Source organism: Mustelus asterias, chromosome 4 (genome assembly GCF_964213995.1).
Source record: "Mustelus asterias chromosome 4, sMusAst1.hap1.1, whole genome shotgun sequence".
In the NCBI taxonomy this organism is placed as follows: domain Eukaryota; kingdom Metazoa; phylum Chordata; class Chondrichthyes; order Carcharhiniformes; family Triakidae; genus Mustelus; species Mustelus asterias.
The window spans coordinates 15,026,148-15,051,242 of record NC_135804.1 but is presented as its reverse complement, the minus strand read 5'-3'; positions in this window follow the sequence as shown (position 1 = coordinate 15,051,242).

The following is a 25,095-nucleotide window of genomic DNA, read 5'->3' as shown; positions in this document are numbered from 1 at the left end:
GCCACCTCCTCCCCAACCCGTTAGGATACTACGTTGAGATACTTTGTCTTGTAAGTGCTTTTTAAATACAAGGCTGAAAAAGTCTCCAAGGAGGCTGGTCAGCTTAGTTGGCGAGACAGCTGGCATATTGTTCAGAGAGACTCCAATAGCATGGGTCTGATCCATCCTCGCTCAGATAGAATTGTGTTCGGCTTCATCTTCCTGCCCCATCATAAAACACAGTGCAGTTTGGCAATCCTGGAATAATCAAGGATGCTACCTGGAGAGGAAGAAGAATATCTCCAGTTGCTATTTATTGTGACAGTAACAATTTAATTTGTGAAACAGACCAACTACTTGAACAAGATATTAAAAACAGAGAATTCAATGTCACAGCACACTGTCATTACAGGTCCCGCCTGATATTTATGTATGAAAATCCTTAATAACACATTATAAAATCTATTTTTGTCACAGGGTGTCTATTAACCTGTTCATTTTCTTCTATTAAGCTAATAGTGTTTTTGACAGCACTGAACTTAAGACTGAATTATGCCCACGGTTTCAAAGAAAAGTTGGTTATGTGTCTGCAAACAGAATCTCAGGTCAGAATTTTACCGACTCGCCTGCCCCAGAATTGGGGTGGGCGAGGCTGGCAGAATGGCATTCTCCGTTGGCCTCGGACGGGATCTTATGAGCCTCTGGTGGGCGAAGCAGTAAAATTCCGGCATTAATTTCCTTATCTAGCTCCTAAATCATGACTCATTCAAAAAACTGTACAATGAGTTGAATTTCAGATAAAATATTCATGTTAAGCTACTAATCAAGAAAAAAATCAAGGTTGGTCTCCATTTGCCATGAGTAACAGGTATTTGATTCCCTGATTTTATCTGCTGTGTGAAGAAGTGATTTAAGGTTGGAGATGTGACAAAATTTAGTATTTTTGTCTTCGACTTTTTCCATTAATTAAAAAGCACAAACAACCCAGTCCTTCAAAATAGAATGGTGCCTTTCTAATCCTTTAATGATGCAAAAGATGCTTTGAACTAGGTGTGATATCTGTTGTGAGCTGAATTGTGATGAATGGCTTCAAACTCAGTCAACGTCTGTTTATGGTCTTTGTTAACTTCAGAAGATATATGTGGTCACAGCAACCCATATGTGCTGCTCTGACAAAGAGTCATCCAGATTTGAAAAGTCGGCTCTGTTCTCTCTCCACAGATGCTGTCAGACCTGCTGAAATTTTCCAGCTCTTTCTGTTTTTGTTGTCTGCAGCTCTCCTGTTTGGCTGAAGGTTTCCTACTATGACTCCAGAAACCTAACCTCCTATACAGTCATTGTTGGTTTTCAATCCAGAGTTAGGAACCTGTTCAGCAGAATACTTTCTGGGAAGCTTGGTATCATAAAATCATAGAATCTGCAGTACAGAAGGAGGCCATTTGGCCCATCAAGCCTGCACCAACAACAATCCCACCCATGTCGTATCTCCGTAAACCCACATATTTACCCTCCTAATCCCCCTGACACTAAGGGGGAATTTATCCTGGCCAATCAACCTAACCTGCACATCTTTGGACTGTGGGAGGAAACCGGAGCACCCGGAGGAATCCCATACAGACATGGGGAGAATGTGCAGACTCCACACAGATAGTGACCCAAGCTGGGAATCAAACCCGGGCCACTGGTGCTGTGAGGCAGCAGTGCTAACCGCTGTGCCACCATGCCGCCCTAACCAGTGTGTGCCACTGTGCCGCCCTAGTGCAAAATATGGAACTTTACATCTTGCATTCATCAGGGCAAATGCAAGAATGCCAAATTTCAAATGATCACGATGTATACTACTGGTGAAAATAGCACTGATTGGTTGGGAAGTGGACTTTGATTGGCCAACGCATGGCTGAGGAGAAAGCGATGGTGAACTTCAGGCTCCCTGGAAGTATAAAGAGTTTAGCAGATACTAAATTGGAGGTGAGAGGAGTCTTGATTCTCCCTTGCCCTCTCTTTGGAAGTAGCAGTGTATCTCAGAGGAATCAGGACACTGACATGTTACTTATATAACTCATCCTTATGGACAATTAGAAATCAAACCCATAATGGGGCAGGGGTTTCTAGTCCCCCCCCTTCACTCCACCCCCACGGTGTGTTTTGCCATGGCATGTCTGGGAATAAATCTTATTAATAGACAGCTCTCTTACAAAAAGACAATTAACATGTCAAATATTCATATCATTAAGTGATATATAATACGATAGAATCATATGGATTATCTTGTGGAAGGTTTACCAGGCAGGTAGAGATTATTCATCCAGTGGCTAACTGTATCTTGATGCTCTTAACATCAAGATCAAAGTTTCAGTTCACACATAGAATCATAGAATCCCTACAGTGCAGAAGGCGGCCTTTCAGGCCATCAAATCCGCACTGACCACAATCCCACCCAGGCCTTAACCCATGTCCCCACATATTTACCCTGCTAGTCCCACTGACACTAAGGGATAATTTATCATGACCAATCCACCTAACTTGCACATTTTTGGAATGTGGGAGGAAATTAGAGCACCTGGAGGAAACCCATGCAGACACGGGCAGAATGTGCAGACACGGGGAGAATGTACAAACTCCACACAGACAGTCACCCAAGGCCGAAATTGAACCTGTGTCCCTGGTGCTGTGAAGCAGCAGTGCTAACCACTGTGCCACCGTGCCGTATACTCTACGGAGACTGCCTGTTGGTGAGCACATTATAGGTCACCACATTATAGGAAGGATGTGATCGCACTGGAAGGCGTGCAGAGGAGATTCACCAGGATGTTGCCTGGGATGGAACATTTAACTTATAAAGAGAGATTGGATAGGCTTGGGTTGTTTTTTCTGGAGCAGAGGAGACTGAGGGACGACCTGATTGAAGTGTCTAAGATAATGAGGGGCATGGACAGGATGGATAGGGAGCAGCTGTTCCCCTGAGTTGAAGGGTCAGTTACGAGGGGACACAAGTTAAAAGTGAGGGCTGGGAGGTTTAGGGGGGATTTGAGGAAAAACCTTTTTACCCAGAGGGTGGTGATAGTCTGGAATGCACTGCCTGGGAGGGTGGTGGAGGCGGGATGCCTCACATCCTTTAAAAAGTACCTGGATGGGTACTTGGCACACCATAACATTCAAGGCTATGGGCCAAGTGCTGGCAAGTGGGAATAGATGGGCAGGTCAGGGCCCTTCATGCGTCAGTGCAGACTCGATGGGCCGAAGGGCCTCTTCTGCACTGTAGTATTCCGTGATTCTGTGATTCTGAGTACTAGGAAGGAGATTCCAAGAAATATTAGTGAGCATTTTGTAGTATTTTCACTTGGTCATCCCTTCAAATAGTTAGGCTCAGTTTCAGCTTTGAATTAACTCCTTTGGCGACGTTCTGAGAAATGAGTGCAGAAATGAAGAGTCACAGGCTCTCCCGATGGCTCAGTGAGTGCAATTCACAGCGCTGAGCTGAAACATTCAGATCAGGATTGTCCAGGCCTTAACCACCCATCTGTGTCGCATCAGGGCAGTATGCAACAGCACCAATTAGTTAGGAAGGGGAAAAAATCAATTGATGTTCCTGTCCCTGGACAATGCCCATTGTTTCCCACTGGAAAGGGCACCTGATGTCGACAGAAAGGACAATTAGGCAGGGTACATAATGAATGGTTGATCAGGTAACAATGAATTAAATGTGAAAAAGGTACAGGATCATTTACAATCCAAAGATGTGCACGTTAGGTGGATTGGCCATGCTAAATTGATCCACGTGTCAGGGGATTAGCAGGGTAAATATGTTGGGTTATGGGAATAGGACCTGGTTGGGATTGTGGTCAGTGAAGACTCGATGGGCCGAATGGGCTCCTTTTGCACTGTAGGGTTTCTATGATTCTATCAAAGGAGAATTGACACAAAGGGCCCAATTTTAACTTTGCGCAAGTCGATAGGGTTTTAAATGTGTTAAAATTGTACCCGAGCAGACTACCAGTGTTCAAACAATTTAATGTCTGGAAGAAAAGAGGAATAGAGGATCCTAATTTTTTAATTTGACTAATTCTACCTGGCCTGTGTAAGGTGTTCTTTCAGAGAGTCAGTGCAGACTCGATGGGCTGAATGGCCTCCTTCTGCACTGTTGGAATTCTAACACCAAACCGCAGCACAACTGTATGTTCTTCTTATTTTTGCTTTTTAACTGATGGTATTTTAAAATTATTGCATGAGCAAAGCATTCGCAAAGAAGCAATACACAAAGTGGTCTGAGAGAATAAATGAGAGTGAATGAAGATAGTGAAGCATTGTAATAATGTGAAATGAAATGTGGTAATTGGGGATAATTGATCACGTGCGTGTATATTTGTTTCACATTCATTTAGCCATTCATTTATTTTAGTCAGTTTTTCTCTTTAATCTGTTGTACTTTTTATTTTCTTTTGTCCTTGAGGCCATTGCTTCCTACTTGTGTTTGTCAGATATCATTGCAAATTTGTTTTCTCAGAGGGGACTCTATGGAACACTATAAGAACATATTACTTTGGCCAAGCTTTCAGCGGCTTCCTTTGATATTCCTTTCTTTGGCTTGGTGCTAATTTTTGTTTGATTGCATGCCTATAAAAGGTCTTGGTACTTTTTTTAACAAAGGTACTATGCATAAGGCAAGTTGTTGTGATTCTTGTTAATCATTTCCTACTTCATCTGTACACATCGTTTTATTTTCAATTGTTAATGTTTCATTTTTGGATCGTATTTTATGAAACCTTTCTATGTTTTTTGTTGCAACGCTTCTATTTTGTGGCATTTTTTCTCACTTCTCCTGACGTCTCTAACATTGCAGTCTATCCCTAGCATTTAGTTATTGCTTTTGTAAAAATACCTGTTGTCAAGGTATCAAATGGCTCTATGTCCTTTTACTTTCTTTCTTACACTTTCCATCATTACCCTTTTCTTAAAATTAATTTCAGTAGTGGCACATGATTTAGCTGCTATTTTGCAGACATTACTGGACTACATTAGGATTTGTAATAGGTACATTCATAGAATCCTACAGTGCAGAAGGAGGACATTCAGCCCATCAAGCCTGCACCGATCATAATCCCACCCAGGCCCTATCCCCATACTTACACTGCTAATCCCCCCTGACACTAAGGGGCAATTTAACCTGGCCAATCAACCTAACCCACACATCTTTGTGACTGTGGGAGGAAACTGGAGCACCCGGAGGAAACATGTGCAGACACAGGGAGAATGTGCAAACTCCACACAGACAGTAACCCAAGCCGAGAATCGAACCCGGGCCCCTGGCGCTGTGAGGCAGCAGTGCTAACCACTGTGCCACCGTGCCGCCCGGGGATAATGTACCTCTTTCATACCCTAAAATAGTCCAGAAATGTATTGCGTCAAGAGCCAGACCCAGAGAATTGATCGGTATTGATAAAAGAAGAAAGCATATCCAGATGACATGGAAAGGTTTAAATGATCACTGCTTAATTACAAAATGCAACAAGTACAACCATCACTAGCTCATAATGAGTTAACTGTTAACTTTTAGCTTCTAAATATCCATGCCATGACACATACATTGTCATTATGACTGAGAATCCTCTGCCATATGGGACATAAAGGTCATATCAGCCATTGCAAGTAATTAGTCACATTAGGCCAAATGAAATAAATACTTGGTCATTACCACACACAGTCATGGAAAATCTTTATCAAAATATACTACAAGATACCCTCGTCAATCAAATATACTATAGGATACCCTAATGAACTGAATGTACTGTCAGAGGCTGTAAACAATGAAACATACAATACGATATCCTAGTCACCTAACCTATAGAAATGTGTTATTATTTGGAGCAAACCTAGGACAAATTGAAAATATTACTGCACTTAACTGTGCTATTGGACTTTAATATACTTTTACAAGAGCACTTCCAAATCCTGTGGGATTGTTTTATACTGGGGGGATCTGCCATTTTCAGATTTTATATTAGTCTCTGCCTTCAAAATATTCTGTTTCACTGGAAATATACCAGAAATGGTCCATTTACCATAACATTAAATGCAATTCTGCATTTAGGTCTAATAAATTGATGATTAACAATCTGTTTTATGTGACTTTATTGAGTCATTGTGGGACTAATAGCAAACTGTTCGAGGTCTGCCAAAAAATGTCCTTTTCTTTTATTGTGCTTTTAAGTATAACACAATATGATCGTGCTAGTCATTCAGGATTACACTTTAACATTTGCATTGATTTGGTGCAGTGATAATTCAGCTGTAATTGTTTTACAGTATTAAAGGATTGCACTATTAGAAGCCAGCCCGCTTTGCGTATCTTCCTTCTCCATGAGCGAACTTTATATCTAGACTGGATTCTTTTGATCTACGAATTCCAACTTTCAAAAAAAATCTGATCAACATGTACATGAGTTATCGTATGATATGCACTGGTGTTCAAAAGGACAGCATTTCCATATAAAGGCACCTAAATCTATGTCAAGTTCTCTAAGTTGCAGAGTTATAACACTGGATGAGAAACTAAAAGGCCTTCAAAATCAGCTAGATTTGGAGTGACCAAAAACAAAATCTTTTAGCAGCTTGCATTCTAAGAATAAATATTAATGTTGGCATCAATATATGGTTCATATAGTTTATTTTATTGAAACATCAATGTGGGAGGTATATCTTCCCCCATTGAGCCTATACTTTCGCTGTGACGACAATGAGTATTGCGGCATGAAAAGGGAGGACTAGCAGCAAAGCAAAGGATGAACCACAATATGAAATGGTAAGCTTTTAATAAACAACCTTTCCCTTCTCTTTGAATCAGGTCATAAATAACGTGCATCCTACTATCAGCAGGATCATTTTCCTCATTAGCTTGGGAGCCAAGACAAAGTGGTTTATATCCTGCATCTGGTGCAAAAATTAAACTGTGTTGGAATTTTTAACGGATTTAAAATCAATTCAGAGAAAATTTCGAGATTTTGAGAAAGTTGCATAGAAAAAATTTGCATCGATATGGGCGACACAGTGAGGCAGTGGGTGAGCACTGCTGCCTCACAGCGCCAGGGATCCAGTTTCAATTCTGGCCTCGGGTCACTGTCTGTGTGGAGTTTGCACATTCTCCCCGTGTCTGCGTAGGTTTCCTCCAGCTGCTCTGGTTTCCTCCCACAGTCCAAAGATGTGCGGGTTAGGTTGATTGGCCATGCTAAATTGTCCATTAGTGTTAGGGGGACTAGCAGGGTAACTGTGTGGGGTTACGGGGCTAGGGCCTGGGTGGGCTTGTGGTTGGTGCAGGCTCGACAGGCTGAATGGCCTCCTTCTGCACTGACGGGATTCTATATTTCTCATGTAGTTTGCCAATATTTAGAGAATCATCTTTCGGAGAGAAAACCTCTGGACATTGTAAAGGCTGTCTGATGTAAATGACTTGCAATAAATAAAGGGCATAAAAAGAAAATGGTTAATGTTAATTATTTCATGATATAATAAGCAGTGTTTGCTAACACATGTTGGGAGGGAAGATTAAAATTTAATTCAAGAAGCACATTTGTTTCTATCAGTATTCCGATATATTTAATAAATAGATAGGTTTTTTATATAATGCTTAATTGTTCCCTGGGAGCTCAGGGTCAGGAGAATAGCTTTCCATCTTCTTGTGTTTTGTTAACCTATAGCAACTCTTTATTATGTTATTATTTCAGAAGAATAATAACAAGAAGCTGAATAAAGAAATTCTTGTTCCCCAGTGATTAAGGCAGCATTGCACAAATCCGAAGACAGACTTGGATCAGTTGCGGTTTTCTCAATATGTTTTCAATGTAGGGCTGCAAAGTTGAAACGTTGTGATTTGAATCCATTAGGCTTTGTGATGCTGTGGCTGTTAACCTTTGACATGGAAACTAACCATGGAGCTCTGGCAGGGGGGACACTACTGTCCAGGCTCTGATAACCTCAGTGACATCATTCAGATGGAGTGACCCTGTTTGCTGCAACTCACTGATAACAGTAACAGACCTGTAAATAATTTCTGCATGATCAAGTCCTGATACAGCCAGACAGATCCCTTCCACACTGACACGCTGGATTAGTATGTGAGCAAAACCTGTTCAAGTCAGTCGAAGTTCCTATAGACAATGTTTCCTTATCAATCAATTCACATGCCGTACCCTGATTAAGTTTTGCTTTTCAATTTGTTATAGAGATTAATTATTTTTGCGCACCTTCTCTGTTTAAAGAATCTGCTGAAAGACAATTTTTTTTGGCAAAATATGCTTCTGGGTTGCAATTATGTGGAATTAAAATGAAATTATTTTGTATTGAAAGCTGCCCCCTTTTGTTCAATTGTGTTTTTTGAACCTCACTCTTTAACAATTTGATAGGTAAACAGCTAGTTTAACAGAATGTAATTAAATTCCTCATGAAAACCTCGGCGGAGGTTAAAAAGAAATCAATATCTGCTCCCCTTTGCCATTTTTCTGGTATTGCCATTATTTCAAACTTCCACTGACCTGGAAATGTAATCATTGGAGACACCCAGGTGAATAAGTGTTTCTATTTCTTGTTCCTTTCATTATATTGTGAATTCTAAACAGGAGACTTGCCTCTGAATACAACATTTTTCTGTTATAAATAATCCTTTTATTTCTTCCTCCTAACTCATTGTAAGCTTCTTGTAAAATCCGTTAATTTAATCTCTGAGATTGTTTTGAACTTCAAACAAAATAGAAACTGAAAAATAAACTTGTGGTGTTGACCAAGAACCAACGCAGATTTGGATACAAAACAGCCCGAATTAATGGCCTCACAGCTTCAGGGACCCAGGTTCAGGATGGTAGTTTGACTCCCTGGGTGCCAGGGTCCTGGATGTCTCTGAGTGGGTACAAAGCATCCTAAAACGGGAGGGAAATCAGACAGATGTCATTGGCCACATTGGCATGAATGACATAGGAAGAAAGAATAGCGAGGTCCTGCAATGGCAATTTAGGGAGTTAGGTAGGAGATTAAAAAGCAGGACCTCTAAGGTAGTAATCTCAGGATTACTTCCCGTTCCACGTGCTAGTGAGGCGAGGAACAGGGAGAAAGGTTTCACCCTTATGCTCTTGAAAGGCCACAGCATACAAGGCTAAGTGCTGGAAAATGGGATTAGAATAGATAGGTGCTTGATGGCCGGCGCAGACACGTTTTACTGTGCAGTAAAACTCTATGGGCGGAATTTTCCCGTCCCGCCCATCACGGGAATCGTAGCGGGTAGGACACGGACCATGCAATATTCTGTTGATCTCGGGTGGGATTTTCCAGACTTGGGGTGAGTGCAGCCAGAAAATCCCACCCTATGACTCTATGACCTGGTGGCAAATAAGGGAAAGAGTAGGGCCTCTTAAGGATCAACAAGGTAATCTATGTGCGGATCCACAAGAGATGGGTGAGATCCTAAATGAATATTTCTCCTCAGTATTTACTGTTGAGAAAAGCATGCATGTTAGGGAACTTAGGGAATTAAATATTGATGTCTTGAGGAGTGTACATATTACAGAGAAGGAAGTGCTGGAAGTTTTAAAGCGCATCAAGGTAGATAAATCTGCGGGACCTGATGAGGTATATCCCAGGACATTGTGGGAGGCTCGGGAGGAAATTACGGGTCCCCTAGCCAAGATATTTGAATCATCGATAGTCACCGGTGAGGTGCCTGAAGATTGGAGAGTGGCAAATGTTGTGCCTTTGTTTAAAAAGGGCTGCAGGGAAAAGCTTGGGAACTACAGGCCAGTTAGCCTCACACCTGTGGTGGGTAAATTGTTGGAAGGTATTTTGAAAGACAGGATCTACAGGCATTTAGAGATGCAAGGCCTGATTAGGGATAGTCAGCATGGTTTTGTGAGTGGAAAATCATGTCTCACAAATTTAATTGAGTTTTTTGAAGGGGTAACCAAGAAGGTAGATGAGGGCAGTGCAGTTGATGTTGTCTACATGGACTTTAGCAAGGCCTTTGACAAGGTACCGCATGGTAGGTTGTTGCATAAAGTTAAATCTCACGGGATCCAGGGTGAGGTATCTAAATGGATACAAAATTGGCTTCTTGACGGAGTTGTTTTTCAAACTGGAGGCCTGTGACCAGTGGTGTGCCTCAGGGATCAGTGCTGGATCCACTGTTATTTGTCATTTATATTAATCATTTGGATGGGAATATAGCGGGCATGGTTAGTAAGTTTGCAGATGGCACCAGGATTGGTGGCATGGTGGACAGTGAGGAAGGTTATCTCCAATCTTGATCAATTGGGCCAGTGAGCTGACGAATGGCAGATGGAGTTTAATTTAGACAGATGCAAGGTAATGCATTTTGGTAGATTGAACCAGGGCAGGACTTGCTCAGTTAATGGTAGGGCGTTGGGGAGAGTTACAGAACAAAGAGATCTAGGGGTACATGTTCATAGCTTCTTGAAAGTGGAGTCACAGGTGGACAGAGTGGTGAAGAAGACATTCGGCATGCTTGGTTTCATCCGTCAGGACATTGGATACAGGAGTTGGGACGTCTTGTTGAAGTTGTACAAGACATTGGTAAGGCCACACTTGGAATACTGTGTGCAATTCTGGTCACCCTATTATAGAAAGGATATTATTAAACTAGAAAGAGTGCAGAAAAGGATGCTACCGGGTCTTGATGGATTGAGTTATAAGGAGAGGCTGAATAGACTGGGACCTTTTTCCTCTGGAGCGTAGGAGGCTGAGGGGTGACCTTATAGAGGTCTATAAAATAATGAGGGGCATAGACAAGGTAGATAGTCAATATATTTTCCCAAAGGTAGGGGAGTCTAAAACTAGAGGGCATAGGTTTAAGGTGAGAGGGGAGAGATACAAAAGTCTCCAGAGGGGCAATTTTTTCACACAGAGGGTGGTGAGTGTCTGGAACAAGCTGCCAGAGGTAGTAGTAGAGGCGGGTACAATTTTATCTTTTAAAAAACATTTAGATAGTTACATGGGTATGATGGGTATAGAGGGATATGGGCCAAATGCGGGCAATTGGGATTAGCTTAGGGGTTTTAAAAACAAAAGGGCGGCATGGACAAGTTGGGCCAAGGGACCTGTTTCCATGCTATAAACCTCTATGACTCTATGAAATGGCTCCATCAGAGTACTACAGGTGAGTTGTGTAACTCCAGTTCATGTTCGTTCACATCCCAATCTCTAAATCATTTTGATGCAATACTGAGAGGTGCAGAGTAACCAGCCATAAAAAACACAGGAAAATTACTTCTCAGTGAAATTTGTATCATCAGTTTCCTGTGTGCAACAAAATTAGTTATTTTCCTTAGAATCAGCAAATATAAGAGTTTGATCATATTGCAATGTAAGATGTGCTTTACAGGGATTTGAAACAACTTTTTCATTATATTAAAACATTCTAAGTTGTTAAATTTAGTATAAGGATTTAATATTGGAATTTTATTCCCTTATGCAACAATGATTTTTTTTACTTAAATATAAGTTTTCTATTTTGACATTTTAGTCAAATTGTTTTATGTTTGTTTTATAAGGAGAGGAAAATATATCCCAAATAATGCATTGTGTTTGGGGATCACACTTGATGTAATGACGCTCATGTTTAATTGCGGCACCATGGCACAATGGTTAGCACTGCTGCCTCACAGCTCCAGGGACCTGGGTTCGATTCCAGCCTTGGGTGACTCCCTGTCTGTACGGAGTTTGCATGTTCTCCCCGTGTATGCTTGAGTTTCCTCCGGGTGCTCAAGTTTCCTCCCGCAGCCTGAAGATGTGCAGGTTAGGTGGATTGGCCATGATAAGTTGCCCCTTAGTGTCCCACGATGTGTAGGTTAGATGGATTAGCCATGGTAAATGTGTGGGGTTATGGGGAGAGGGCCTGTGTCAGATACTCTGTCAGAGAGTCGGTGCAGACTCAATGGGCCGAATGGCCTCTTCAGCACTGTAGGGATTCTATGATTCTACAATTGCTTCTAAGCTGTAAGATGTGCCTGTTTCCAGTCTAATAAAAAATGGCAAAATATATAATGAGAAAAATTATTTTTGAAAGTTGCAGCACAAGCCTTTTAAGAATTAGTGGGAAGGCAGATAAAGCTGAATACAATTACTCCAGGTATCTTTTAAAATCAGCGAAACTGCAGAGTGTTTAATTACCGTCAACCTGAAACTAACTCAATGTTACCAAAAATAATTTCTGTACTATTGCCTTTTGAGACTTCTAGTATTCCATATAGCAGACCTCAGAAAATATAAATGTGTCATAGAGGAATCAACTTGAAATCTTGCTAGGAGCATTGAAAAAGAGGTGAATTCTGTTATGTTGAATGTTCAGTGTTGAATTAGCAGATCAATAAGAGCTTTAAGTTTATTGATTAGTGTCACAAGTTGGTTTACATTAACACTGCGATGATGTCCTGGGATTGGCAGAATAAAAATGATTTTTTTTTAATTGATACAGCTATAGGACTAGGCTATAAATTTGGTCAAGACCAATTGCACAGAAATGTCTGTTGAAGCATGATTCTACAAGTCATTGGGTGTTATTTTTTCACTGAAAAGCTTTAATATAGTTCCACCTTTCTTTGCAATTGCTTTTCCCATTGCGGCTATGTTCTGAGTCCTTTTTTCTCTCGCGGCACTGATGTGGGTACTATCTCTCTTTTGAATACTTTGTGGAGAAGCTTGTCTCTAGATGCTTACTCCAATTCCATTACATATCTTCCCTGGGGGAAAGAAAATACAAACGCCAGCAAGCTCTGACCTCATCCACGGCTGGAATTCTCTGGTCTCATTGCAGTGAAGGGAGTTTTGACTGAGCACCAAATTCTCCATTCTCACTGGCAGTGAGGCAGGTACAAACAAGATTGGTGAATCCTGTCCTACATCCTGTGGATCCTGGAGACAGGTATAATATCCTACAGTGCCAAAGGAGGCAATTCAGTCCATTAAGTCTGCACCGACCACAATCCCACCCAGGCCCTATTCCCACAACTCCATTCATTTATCCTAGTTAGTCCCCTGAGACTATGTGGCCATTTAGCATGGGCAATCCATCTAACCAGCACATCTTTGGACTGTGGGAGGAAACCGGAGCACCCGGAGGAAACCCACGCAGACACAGGGAGAATGTGCGAACTCCACACAGACAGTGACCTGAGCCAGGAATCGAACCTGGGTCCCTGGCGCTGTGAGGCAGCAGTGCTAACCACTGTGCCACCATACTGCCCCATGGCAGTGGATTGGGAGTCTGAGTTGCAATGGTAACATGCAGTATCCTGTAAGTTTCAATAAGATCCCCCCTCATCCTTTTAAACTCCAATGAGTACAGATCCAGAGTCCTCAACTGTTCCTCATACGACAAGCTCTTCATTCCAGGAATCATTCTTGTGAACCTCTTCTGGTCCCTTTCCAAGGCCATCAAAGCTTGATTAAAACTTTAATAATTCATTAAATTCATTAAAGCTGATTGGCTCTAATAACCATTATGCATATATGTGCAACATAAGAATTCGGGGCAGGAGAAGGCCATCTGGCCCCTTGAGCCTGCTCTGACATTCAATAAGACCATGGCTGATCTATTCGTAGACTGAGCTCCACTTACCTGCCCGCTCACTGTAACCCTTAATTCCTTTACTCTTCAAAAATGTATCTATCCTTGCCTTAAAAACATTCAACAAGGTAGCTTCAACTGCTTTTACATGCTTGTTGGAGTGTGGATAATGATTATAGAGGCTCTACATTTCATTCCACCACATGTCTGACCATGAATCCCTCCCACTCTAATCACCTATTATTGGTGTGCTTTGGTGGGATTGCAGGATGTTACTCTTACTCATATTCCTTGGCCAGCCAGGCATTGAAAATGAAACCAGAGCTTCTGGGTCAGAGACAAGGATGCTACCTGCTGTGCCAAACCTCCACTGAGACTATACTCATTAACTTAGAAGAATGAGGGGGGATCGTATAGAAACATAAAATTATGAAGGGAATAGATAGGACAGAAGCAGGGAGGTTGTTTCCACTGGCAGGTGAAACTAGAACTAGGGGACATTGCCTCAAAATAAGGGGGAGCAGATTTAGGACTAAGTTGAGGAGAAACTTCTTCACCCAAAGGGTTGTGAATCTGTGGAATTCCCTGCCCAGTGAAGCAGTTGAGGCTACATCGTTGAATGTTTTTAAGGCAAGTATTTTTGAACAGTAAAGGAATTAAGGATATGGTGAGCGGGCGGGTAAGTGGAGCTGAGTCCACAAAAAGATCAGCTGTGATCTTATTGAATGTCAGAGCAGGCTCGAGGGGCCAGATAGCCTCCTCCTGCTCCTATTATTAAAGCCAATCAGCTTTGATGAATTTAAGAGTCATTAAAGCTTTAATCAAGCTTCAATGGCCTTGGAAAGGGTCCGGAGGAGGTTCACAAGAATGATCCCTGGAATGAAGAGCTTGTCGTATGAGGAACGGTTGAGAACTCTGGGTCTATACTCATTGGAGTTTAGAAGGATGAGGGGGGATCTTATTGAAACTTACAGGATACTGCGAGGCCTGGATAGAGTGGATGTGGAGAGGATGTTTCCACTAGCAGGATAAACTAGAACCAGAGGGCACAACCTCAGACTAAAGGGACGATCCTTTAAAACAGAGATGAGGAGGAATTTCTTCAGCCAGAGAGTGGCGAATCTGTGGAACTCTTTGCCGCAGAAGGCTGTGGAGGCCAGGTCATTGAGTGACTTTAAGTCAGAGATAGATAGGTTCTTGATTAATAAGGAGATCAGGGGTTATGAGGAAAAGGCAGGAGAATGGGGATGAGAAAAAAAATCAGCCATGATTGAATTGTGGAACAGACTCGATGGGCTGAGTGGCCTAATTTGCTCCTATGTCTTATGGTCTTATAGTTTAATTATTTAGATTTCTATCAGAGTTATGCCGATATTTCTCAAATGCTGGAGATGACATACGCTTGTGTCAGGATAAGAGGCAGAACGAACACATTTGAAATCTAGAAAGGCCCCAGACGGTCAAGGACACTTCCGGCCCCTTTGTTACTATTATCATGTATACTGCCTTATAACTTTCCACCAAACATCAGGCCTCGTATTATCCATTTATTTCCTAACTGAAGCACAGCTTGCAGCTCAGAGGAAGTAATTTGTCTGTCTTGAAAATATCCTCTCACTCCTCTGCACAGCCTGTGTCACAAATGGGTCCATCAAACTCTCTCAAGCACGCCAACTGACATTAAGATGGAACTGCGTCTTAACAAAGTCTAGCAATGTAAACCGAAAAAAAAAAGTAATGACATTACGTGGCTCAGAATGGTATTCGGGTCAAGCAGGTTTGCCCGCACAAGTGCGCTAATGGGTAATTTGCGACGAAGCTGCTATTGCTGTTGGATAAAGGATTGCCTGACCACATCCTGATGCAAGTAACCCAGATTCTTGCTCAAGATTTCCTGTTGTTTAGCCACCAATCCAGGACACCTGTGTTAAAGTCCTGTAATACATCAGTTGAATTTGCACGACATGATGAAGATCACTATGTAAACAAGCACCCTGTTTAAGGCCAAGAAAAACAACACACATCTGAGTAGATGCCGACTGATGCACTGATCTCAATTTGGTGACTTGGCCAGCTTATAGTGGGGGGCCCCACTTAGGAAAGGAGTTTGCATTTTTTTTAAAGTAAATTTGATTTAGAATCGTCAATTTACAGATCTGAAATAAATTAAACCATTAAAGAACACTGCTTGAGCCTGAGGGCTGATGTGCTTCTCTATAAAGTGTAACAGGCAGAGTTAACAGTGACACTCGTGTTTCCAGTCAATCCATACTGACTGCGTTTTCATGTTAAACAGTTGAGTCCACTCAACACTCAATAAATAAACAATTCAATTAAAGTACTGGAAAAACATTTCGCAATCAGAACTATTACCAATCTAGAAGCGCAACACTTGTGTTTTATAATTTTATACATTTTAATTGCAACTCTCGGATGACCAGTTATTTCTCACTAGATTTGTCATCGTAATGAAGCCAGCCATAAACACCACAGGACTCTTGTCACTGAACACTCACTTCTCCCTAACCTCTCAGCTGCTTGGCTGCAGTATCATACGTCCTCTTCTGTCTCGTCAGTCTGACCACCTCAGTCCATCTTTTAATGAGATGAAAACGTTTAATGTCACATTTCCCCAGAAGTAGTTGTAACTATTGTAAGGCAGCACGGCGGCACAGTGGTTAGCACTGCTGCCTCACAGTGCCAAGGACCCGGGTTCAATTCTGACCTCAGCTAACTGTGTGGAGTTTGCACATTCTCTGCGTGGGTTTCCTTCGGGTGCTCCGGTTTCCTCCCACAGTCCAAAGATGTGCAGGTTAGGTGGATTGGCCATGCTCAGTTGCCTCTTAGTGTCAGGAGGATTAGCAGGGTAAAGACGTGGGGTTATGGGGATAGGGCCCAGGTGGGATTGTTGCTGGTACAGGCTCGAAGGGCCTCTTTCTGTACTGTAGGGATTCTCTGAACTTCAAATGTGCCCAACAAGGCATTGAGCATTTGAAAGTTCCAGATATAGCATTCTTTTGCTTTTTGAGATTAGTTATTGCATTATCTGCAAAAGGTGATCTGATGGTACCCTAATGTGTTATGCCAGATAATGATGGATTTGTGCCCACAATATTGCTTCAGGGAAAATTTCCAATGAAATACGATATCAGAGATTCCAGTAGAACATTGGCTCCTTGCCAAAATTAATAAGAGAAAATGGGATAAACAGCCAAGGAACACCAACGATAAATATCCAAGGACCTTCCCACTCTGCTAGGCAAGCAGTTGGAATGTGGCTTGAAAGCATTCAAAAAGATGGGAAGAAAATTAAGAGGGGAGCTGAATAATTTCTTTAAAGTTTTTACGTTTGTCCCTGTCCTTAGTTGTCATTCAATAAAGAAAAAAATTGGCTGTCTTTTGGATGTCATTCCACGCAAATCTGTACACAGCCTTACACAAAACTCAAAAACGATTATATATTGTTATATTACTTGTAAGGAGCTAGGAACTGATTGTTATGTGACTATCTCTCTGGGCATATTCACTCTGACACTGAAGTCATGTGCCAAGTAACCAATGTATCAGTCTATCAATCCACCGGCCAGAGATGGAAGATGAAGGGCGAAATTCTCCCATTTTGAGACTAAGTGCCGTGGTGAGAGTGGGAACGTGTTACCCACTCTGGCATCTGGTGGGAAAGCACACCAAATCTTCCAGCCCTAACCTCATGAATTATGCACCTGGGTGTTTCACAGTGTGTTCATTAAGAAGTCCCACAACACCAGATAGAAGTCCAACAGGTTTATTTGGAATCATGAGCTTTCGGAGTGCTGCTCCTTCATCAGGTGAAGGAGTGGCGCTCTGATAGTTCGTGATTCCCAAATAAACCTGTTGGACTTTAATCTGGTGTTGTAAAACTTCTTACTGTGCCCACCCCAGTCCAACACTGGCATCTCCACCTCATGACTGTGTTCAGTGTCAGGGCATTCCTGGTTGGCATGTAGGCTGCCATTGCGTCTTGGGCATCATATTGAAAATGTGTCCAACATCACTGACCCACTCTTGAAGAAAGGAAGTGGACTGCCTGAAAATGAAGATGGATCTCGGGGGAGAACTCTGAGACCAGAAGATGGACCAACTGAGAGCAAATATGGATCTTCTGGAACATTCTGAGGCTGGAAGACGTACCCCTTTCAGGATACCAAATCTGGAAGGTCCATTGCAGATGCTCCCCACACCCACTGCTGTGATATTCGAAGGTTCAGTGCTGTGGGCAGGCTCCATCCTGAAATCTGGGGGCAGCCCCAGACATTGTTCAGATTTACCCAAAAATCTGCACACCATGTTGCAGGAATGTGTTTCACGCCAGTGCGTTTTCCCGCTGACATTGTGGAGAATCTGACGTGCTGGGTGGGGAGGAAGAACCATTAACAGGATTGCAAATGAGGTTCACATCAGGCTTTGGTGGGTTTTCTGATCTGTGCTGGTGGGTAGCAACAGAAGATCCCTCTGTAAATTCACATCAGCATAAAACCGATGACTGGGCCTCCCATCATATTCTCCACCCAAGCCCGCCATCGAACCCACCAGAGGGGACCTGGGAGAATTCCACCTGACACTCTGGCATTTTGAGTCTAAAGAGTGAATGGGCTGTAAATTTGTAACTCCATGGTAGGGGAACTTTGGGGGGGGGGGTCCCCAAAGATGTGCTGGGGAACCCCCCACCCCCCTCAGGAGTTCCCAGGTAAAGTCTGCACAGCAATTGCCCTGGAAGTGCAAACCTCCGATGGGCATTCAAGTGGCACGGTGGCACAGTGGTTAGCACTGCTGCCTCACAGCTCCAGGGACCCGGGTTCGATTCCCGGCTTGGGTCACTGTCTGTGCGGAGTTTGCACATTCTCCCCATGTCTGCGTGGGTTTCCTCCGGATGCTCCAGTTTCCTCACACAGTCCAAAGCTGTGCAGGTTAGGTGGATTGGTCATGATAAATTGCACGTTAGTGTCAGGGGGATTAGTGGGTAAATGCATGAGGTTATGTGGATAGGGCCTGGGTGGGATTGTGGTCGGTTAAGACTCGATGGGCCAAATGGCCTCCTTCTGCACTGTAGGATTTTATGAATTGTCCTGAAATAGGAAACATCTGAAAATGTGATTTAAACCACAAACTTCAGATGATTCAGATTGTCTAACACGAATAGCTACCCAGAGAAAGTTAGGCAAGTTAAAACTGGCTAGCACGAGGGGACATAGCTTTAAATTGAGGGGTAAGAGATATAGGACAGATGTTAGAGGTAGGTTCTTTACTCAGAGAGTAGTAAGGGTGTGGAATGCCCTGCCTGCAGTAGTGCTGGACTCGTCAACGTTGAGAGCGTTCAAGTGGTTATTGGATAAACATATGGATGATATTGGAATAGTGTAGATTAGAGGGGCTTTAGATTGGTACCACTGGTCGGCGCAACATCGAGGGCCGAAGGGCCTGTACTGCGCTGTAATGTTCTATGTTCTATGTTCTATATTTCTAGTTTTTGGGTGACTATTGTAAAGACCCATACTGACCCGTCACAGGACTGCCCCCACTTCACAAATCTCCAGAGGACTCACCCCAAACTACCAACTGCCCCACATCTCCTCCATCGGCTTCCCCCGACTCCCCCTCCCCTCCCAACTGAACACCCCCACCACCTGACTATCTTTCATGGGAGTCCCTCCCATGGATCCCCCCACACTACCAAATGCCCAGGGGGCCTCACCCCACCCTTCAACTAACCTTCCCACCTCATAGGACTCCCCTACCCCCTCAACCACCTTGCTCCCCACAGGACATCTCACATGACATGGGACTCCCCCCCAACCCCGAGCCAGAGGGGACCATCCCCACTCACCGAATCTTGGGTATCCACCCTCCCCACTACCCTGCAGGACTTCCCACAACCCCCCACTACTCCATGAGGCCTGATCTCCACCCTGCCTCCCCTACCAAGGCTCTCTGACAAACCCCTTCCCATGGCTGTCTGCCACCCCCCACCACACCCTGTCAAGTGCATGACCCCATTCCCCCATGCCTTTAACTCTAACCACGTACCTGACAAACCTACCTTCTCCCAGGCTGGACTTTTAAACCCACCTGATTTATGGCAGCTAGTGCTGTTAAATGGGACATGGCCTCCTTGCCTCCAACTCTCCAGCACTTGGCGGAAGGCCTCATGATCATACTTGCCCTGCACCATTCTCACCCGGCCTGAGTCAGAAGGTTGGGGGACACAGAGTTGGACAGATTAAACTAAGAAAATAGGAACAGGGTAACAATCAGAGTCCATGGAAGTTCAGGCTCATTCTTTCTAATTTATGTGGACTAAAAGACATGGCAGGTACTAATACGTCTGTAATGGTTCGATCATAATATAAAACAAATGCTCTTTGTGACCATGATTTCTGTAGCTTACGAAGGGAAGTGGGAAGAGATCAGGATGATCATCTTATTTGGAAAATATAGGCTGGAATTTTACCGGCACGCCCACCCCAGAATCGGGGTGGGTGAGGCTCACAGAACAGCATTCTTCGTTGGCCTTGGACAAGGATCTTTTACGAGCCTCGGTAAAATTCCGTCCATAGGTTCCTCCGTTGGCCCTGCTCACCAATCATTACAATCTATTCAATCTTCCTGCTCAGAATAGGAACAGAGCTAAACTTTACTGAACAGCTAATTTCTCGATCCGCATAAACATGAAATTGATGGTTGCCAATTACCATCCTGTGTACATTTTGAAGTAAGAGGTTATCAGGTGGACACAACACTCACTGGGATGGATATCTGGGGGGACAGATTGATACAGTCACCCTCTGCAAATCGAGCTGACTGATTTTGGGGCCCAGGTTACATGAGGAATCTTAGCTGACTGGGCTTTTGCTGCTGACAGCTGAAGGTAAGTCATGGGCGAGATAGGGTCACAACTTTATCTTTTCTTAGGTAACTTCCAGAGCAACAGAGGAGTAAGTGAAAACGCTTTGCTGCTGGGTTAATTTATTAAATTAAATTCCTCACTCCACAGGTAAGAAAGCACACACACACACACGTGCACACGCACACACGCATGCACGCACATGCACACGCAACGCACACATGTGCACGTGCACACATGCGCACACACACATACACACATGCAATACATTGTTCATGGGGCGGCTTTGGAGAAACACCTTTTAAAGTGACTGTGACAGCATAAAAACAAGAATGACTTCAAGCACACAGGACGTCCATCAGTATTGGAGAAAAGAAAGCACCATGTTCCATTTCTGATTTGATTTGATTTGATTTATTATTGTCACATGTATTAGTATACAGTGAAAAGTATTGTTTCTTGTGCGCTATACAGACAAAGCATACCGTTCATTGAGAAGGAAAGGAGAGAGTGCAGAATGTTGTGTTACAGTCATAGCTCGGGTGTAGAGAAAGATCAACTTAGTATGAGATCGGTCCATTCAAAAGTCTGACAGCAGCAGGGAAGAAGCTGTTCTTGAGTCGGTTGGTACGTGACCTCAGACTTTTGTATCTTTTTCCCGACGGAAGAAGGTTCATTCTTCACTCACTGAAGTTTTTGCTGCTTTCCTCTTGCTGGCTTGTTGTGTATTTGTGATATTTTCTGTTCTTATATCAAATTTACTGTGTTCCCAGCTTTTCCTTGCACGTGTGGATATGTTTATTTTTTTTGTGCTGGCGATGAGTTTAGAGAGACCATTCACACTGCTTGGCTCCACTAAAGGCAGCAGCTTTACATTCTCGATTCTTCATTCCGAAGCTAGATTTCAGATCCTAGCTGTGGTTTTCCAATAACTAAAGGGACGAAATTTAACATTGAGAGTGATACACAATGGATGTCGGTCAATCAGCAGCCGGTTTTACACCCTGGCCTGAATTTCCTCTCCATTGAAGTGTGACTGAAGCTGACCACGGGCCATCACCCATTTTATGTCCCAGAGCCGAACTCAAATTTCACCCCACCTTGGCATCACAGCAATAGAAAAGAGGAGTTAGCTATGTGTACCACTGCAGATCGCAGGGTGAAATTCTGCAAGGTTTCCAAAATTAGACTCTCCCACCAGATTCAAGACTAAGGAATTTCTCCAGTTAATAGTGAGGGCCCCTGAAAGCCTGCGGAATTTTAACCCCCCCCCTCGCCCCCCCACCACCCCCATGCTTACAAGATAGGGATCTAAAGTGAAGTTCTGGCCAATGTGGTTTCCTCTTCCATTCTCACTGTGGATCAATGTTGATGCCATACTTACACTCCTGCCTTGCTGTGAGTCCAATGTAAATGTACTCTTGATTCATGCAAAGCAAGTGGAACTTTACTTTCTGAAGAGGAATCAACTAACTTGGAAGCATGTTAATAACCCCTTGGACCAACAACTGAAACTACTACAAAAATGCAAATTGGCAAAAGAAAATGACTGGTAAACAGATCAAAGAACACTATAGCACAGGAACATGTCCTTCGGCCCTCCAAGCCTGCACCGATCATGTTGTCTGCCTAAACTAAAACCGTATGTACTTACAGAGTCTATATCCTTCCATTCCCATCCTATTCATGTATTCGTCCAGTTGCTCCTTAAATGCCGCAATTATACCTGCTCTCACCACTTCCCCGGGCAGCGCGTTCCAGACATTCACCACCCTCTGTGTTAAAAACTTGCCTCGCACATCTCCTCTAAACTTTTCCTCGCGCACCTTAAACCTACGTCCCCCAGTACTTGACTTTTCTACCCGAGGAAAAAGCATCTGACTATCCACACTGTCCATGCCATTCATAATCTTGTAAACCTCTATCAGGTCACCCCTCAACCTCCATTGTTCCAGTGAGAACTAACCAAGTTTCTCCAAACTCTCCTCATAGCTAATGCCCTCCATACCAGGCAATATCCTGGTAAATCTTTTCTGTACCCTCTCCAAAGCATCCACATCCTTCTCGTAGTGTGGCAACCAGAACTGAACACTCTATTCCAAGTGCAGCCTAACTAAGGTTCTATAAAGCTGCAACATGACTTGTCAATTTTTAAACTCAATGCCCCGTCCGATGAAGGCAAGCATGCCGTATGCCTTCTTGACTATCTTTTCCACCTGGGTTGTCATTTTCAGTGGCCTATGTACCTGTACACCCAGATCCCTCTGCCTATCAATACTCTTAAGGGTTTTGCCATTTACTGTATATTTCCCATCTGTATTAGACCTTCCAAAATGCATTACCTCACATTTGTCCGGATTAAATTCTATCTGCCATCTCTCTGCTCAATTCTCCAACTGATCTATATCCTGCTGTATCCTCTGACGGTCCTCATCGCTATCTGCAAATCCTTTGTGTCATCCACAAACTTACCAATCAAACCAGTTATATTTTCCTCCAAATCATTTATATGTATTACAAACAGCAAAGGTCCCAGCACTGATTCCTGAGGAACGCCACTTGTCACAGCCCTCCATTCAGAAACGCACCCTTCCACTGCTACCCTCTGTATTCTATGACCGAGCCAGTTCTGCATCCATTTTGGCAGCTCACCTCTGATCCCATGCGACTTCACCTTCTGCGCCAGTCTGCTACGAGGGACCCTGTCAAAGGCTTTACTGAAGTCCATGTAGACAATATCCATTGCCCTACCCTCATCAATCATCTTCGTCACTTCCTCGAAAAACTCGATCAAGTTAGTGAGACACGACATCCCTTCACAAAACCATGTTGCCTCTCACTAATATGGCCACTTATTTCCAAGTGGGAGAAAATACTGTCTCGAAAAATCCTCTCCGATAATTTCCCTCTCCAATCCTCTCCACATAGCTAATACCCTCCAGACCAGGAAACAGCCTGGTAAATCTCTTCTGTACCCCCTCCAAAGCATCCACATCCTTTCTGGTAGTGTGGTGACAAGAATTGTATACAATATTCTAAATGAGGCCGAACTAGTACAGCTGCAGCATGACCTGTCAATTTTTATATTCAATGCCCTGACCGATGAAGGCAAACATGCCTCTGCCTTCTTGACTACCTTATCCACCTGCGTTGCCACTTTCAGTGATAGGTAGACATGTACGCCCAGATCTCTCTGCCTGTCAATACTCCTAAGAATTCTACCATTTACTGTATAATTCCTACATGCATTGAACCATCCATAACGGACTTCACACTTGTCCAATTTAAACTCAATCTGCCAAGTCTCCAACTGGTCTATATCTTTCTAAATCCTCTGACAATCCTCTTCACTATCCACAACTCCACCAATTGTTGTGTCATCTGCAAACTTACTAATCAGACCAGCAACATTTTCCTCCAGTCATTTATATATGCTATGAACAACAAAGGTCCCAGAACTGGTCCCTGTGGGACACCACTAGTAACAACCTTCCATTCAGAAAAGCACCCTTCTACTGCTACCCTCTGTGTTCTATGGCAAAGTCAGTTCTGTATCCATCGTGCCAGTTCTCCTCTGATCCCGTGTGACTTCACCTTTCGTACTGTTCTACAATGAGGTTGGTCACTTGTCAAAGGCTTTACTGAAGTCCATGTATACAACATCCACTGCCTTTCCCTCATCTATTATCTTTGCCACTTCTTCGAAAAACGCGATCAAGTTAGTGAGGCACGACCTCCCTTTACAAAACCATGCTGGCTATCACTAATAAGTCCATTTGTTTCCGAATGTGAGTAAATCCTGTCCCTAAGAATCTTTTTCAATAATTTCCCCACCACATCTGCCTATAGTTTCCTGGATTATCCCTGCTGCCCTTCTTAAACAATGGAACAACACTGGCTATCCTCCAGTCCTCTGGAATTTCACTTGCAGCCAATGGGAATACAAAGATTTCTGTCAAGGCCCCAGCAATTTCCGCCCTTGCCTTCCTCAGTATTCTCGGGTAGGTCCCATCAGGCCCTAGGGACTTATCTACTTAATGCTTTTTAAGATGCCCGACAGCTCCTCCTTTTTGATATCGACGTGACCCAGAATATCTACACACACTATCCTAGACTCCTCATCCATCAAGTCCCTCTCTTTGGTAAATACTGGGGCAACGTATTCATTTAGTATCTCACCCATTTCCTCTGGTTCCAGGCATAGATTCCCTCCACTATCCCTGAGTGGACCAATCCTTTCCCTGGCTACCCTCTTGCTCTGTACAGTTGATAGTATCCAATATTCAAAAAATACAACAACAGATATCTTATTTTTTAATGTGTAATATTTAATTAAATTCAATGTTAAGATGAAGTTCTCATCCGAAGTTTGATCCTAATAGCTAACCCCAATAGTTACTAACAAGTTAACATATTTGTCTGAAATTCCTTGAATCACTATTTTGACAAAGGTTCTAAACCATTTTAATTTATTGTTTTGCAGTATGTGGGTGTTACTTTCTAGGTCAGCATTTGTTGCTCATCCTTAATTGCCCTTGAGAAGATGATGGTTAGCAGGGTGGCACGGTGCCATAATGGTTAGCATTGCTGCCTCACAGCGTCAGGGACCCAGGTTCGATTCCCAGCCTGGGTCACTGTCTGTGCGGAGTCTGCACATTCTCCCCGTGTCTGCGTG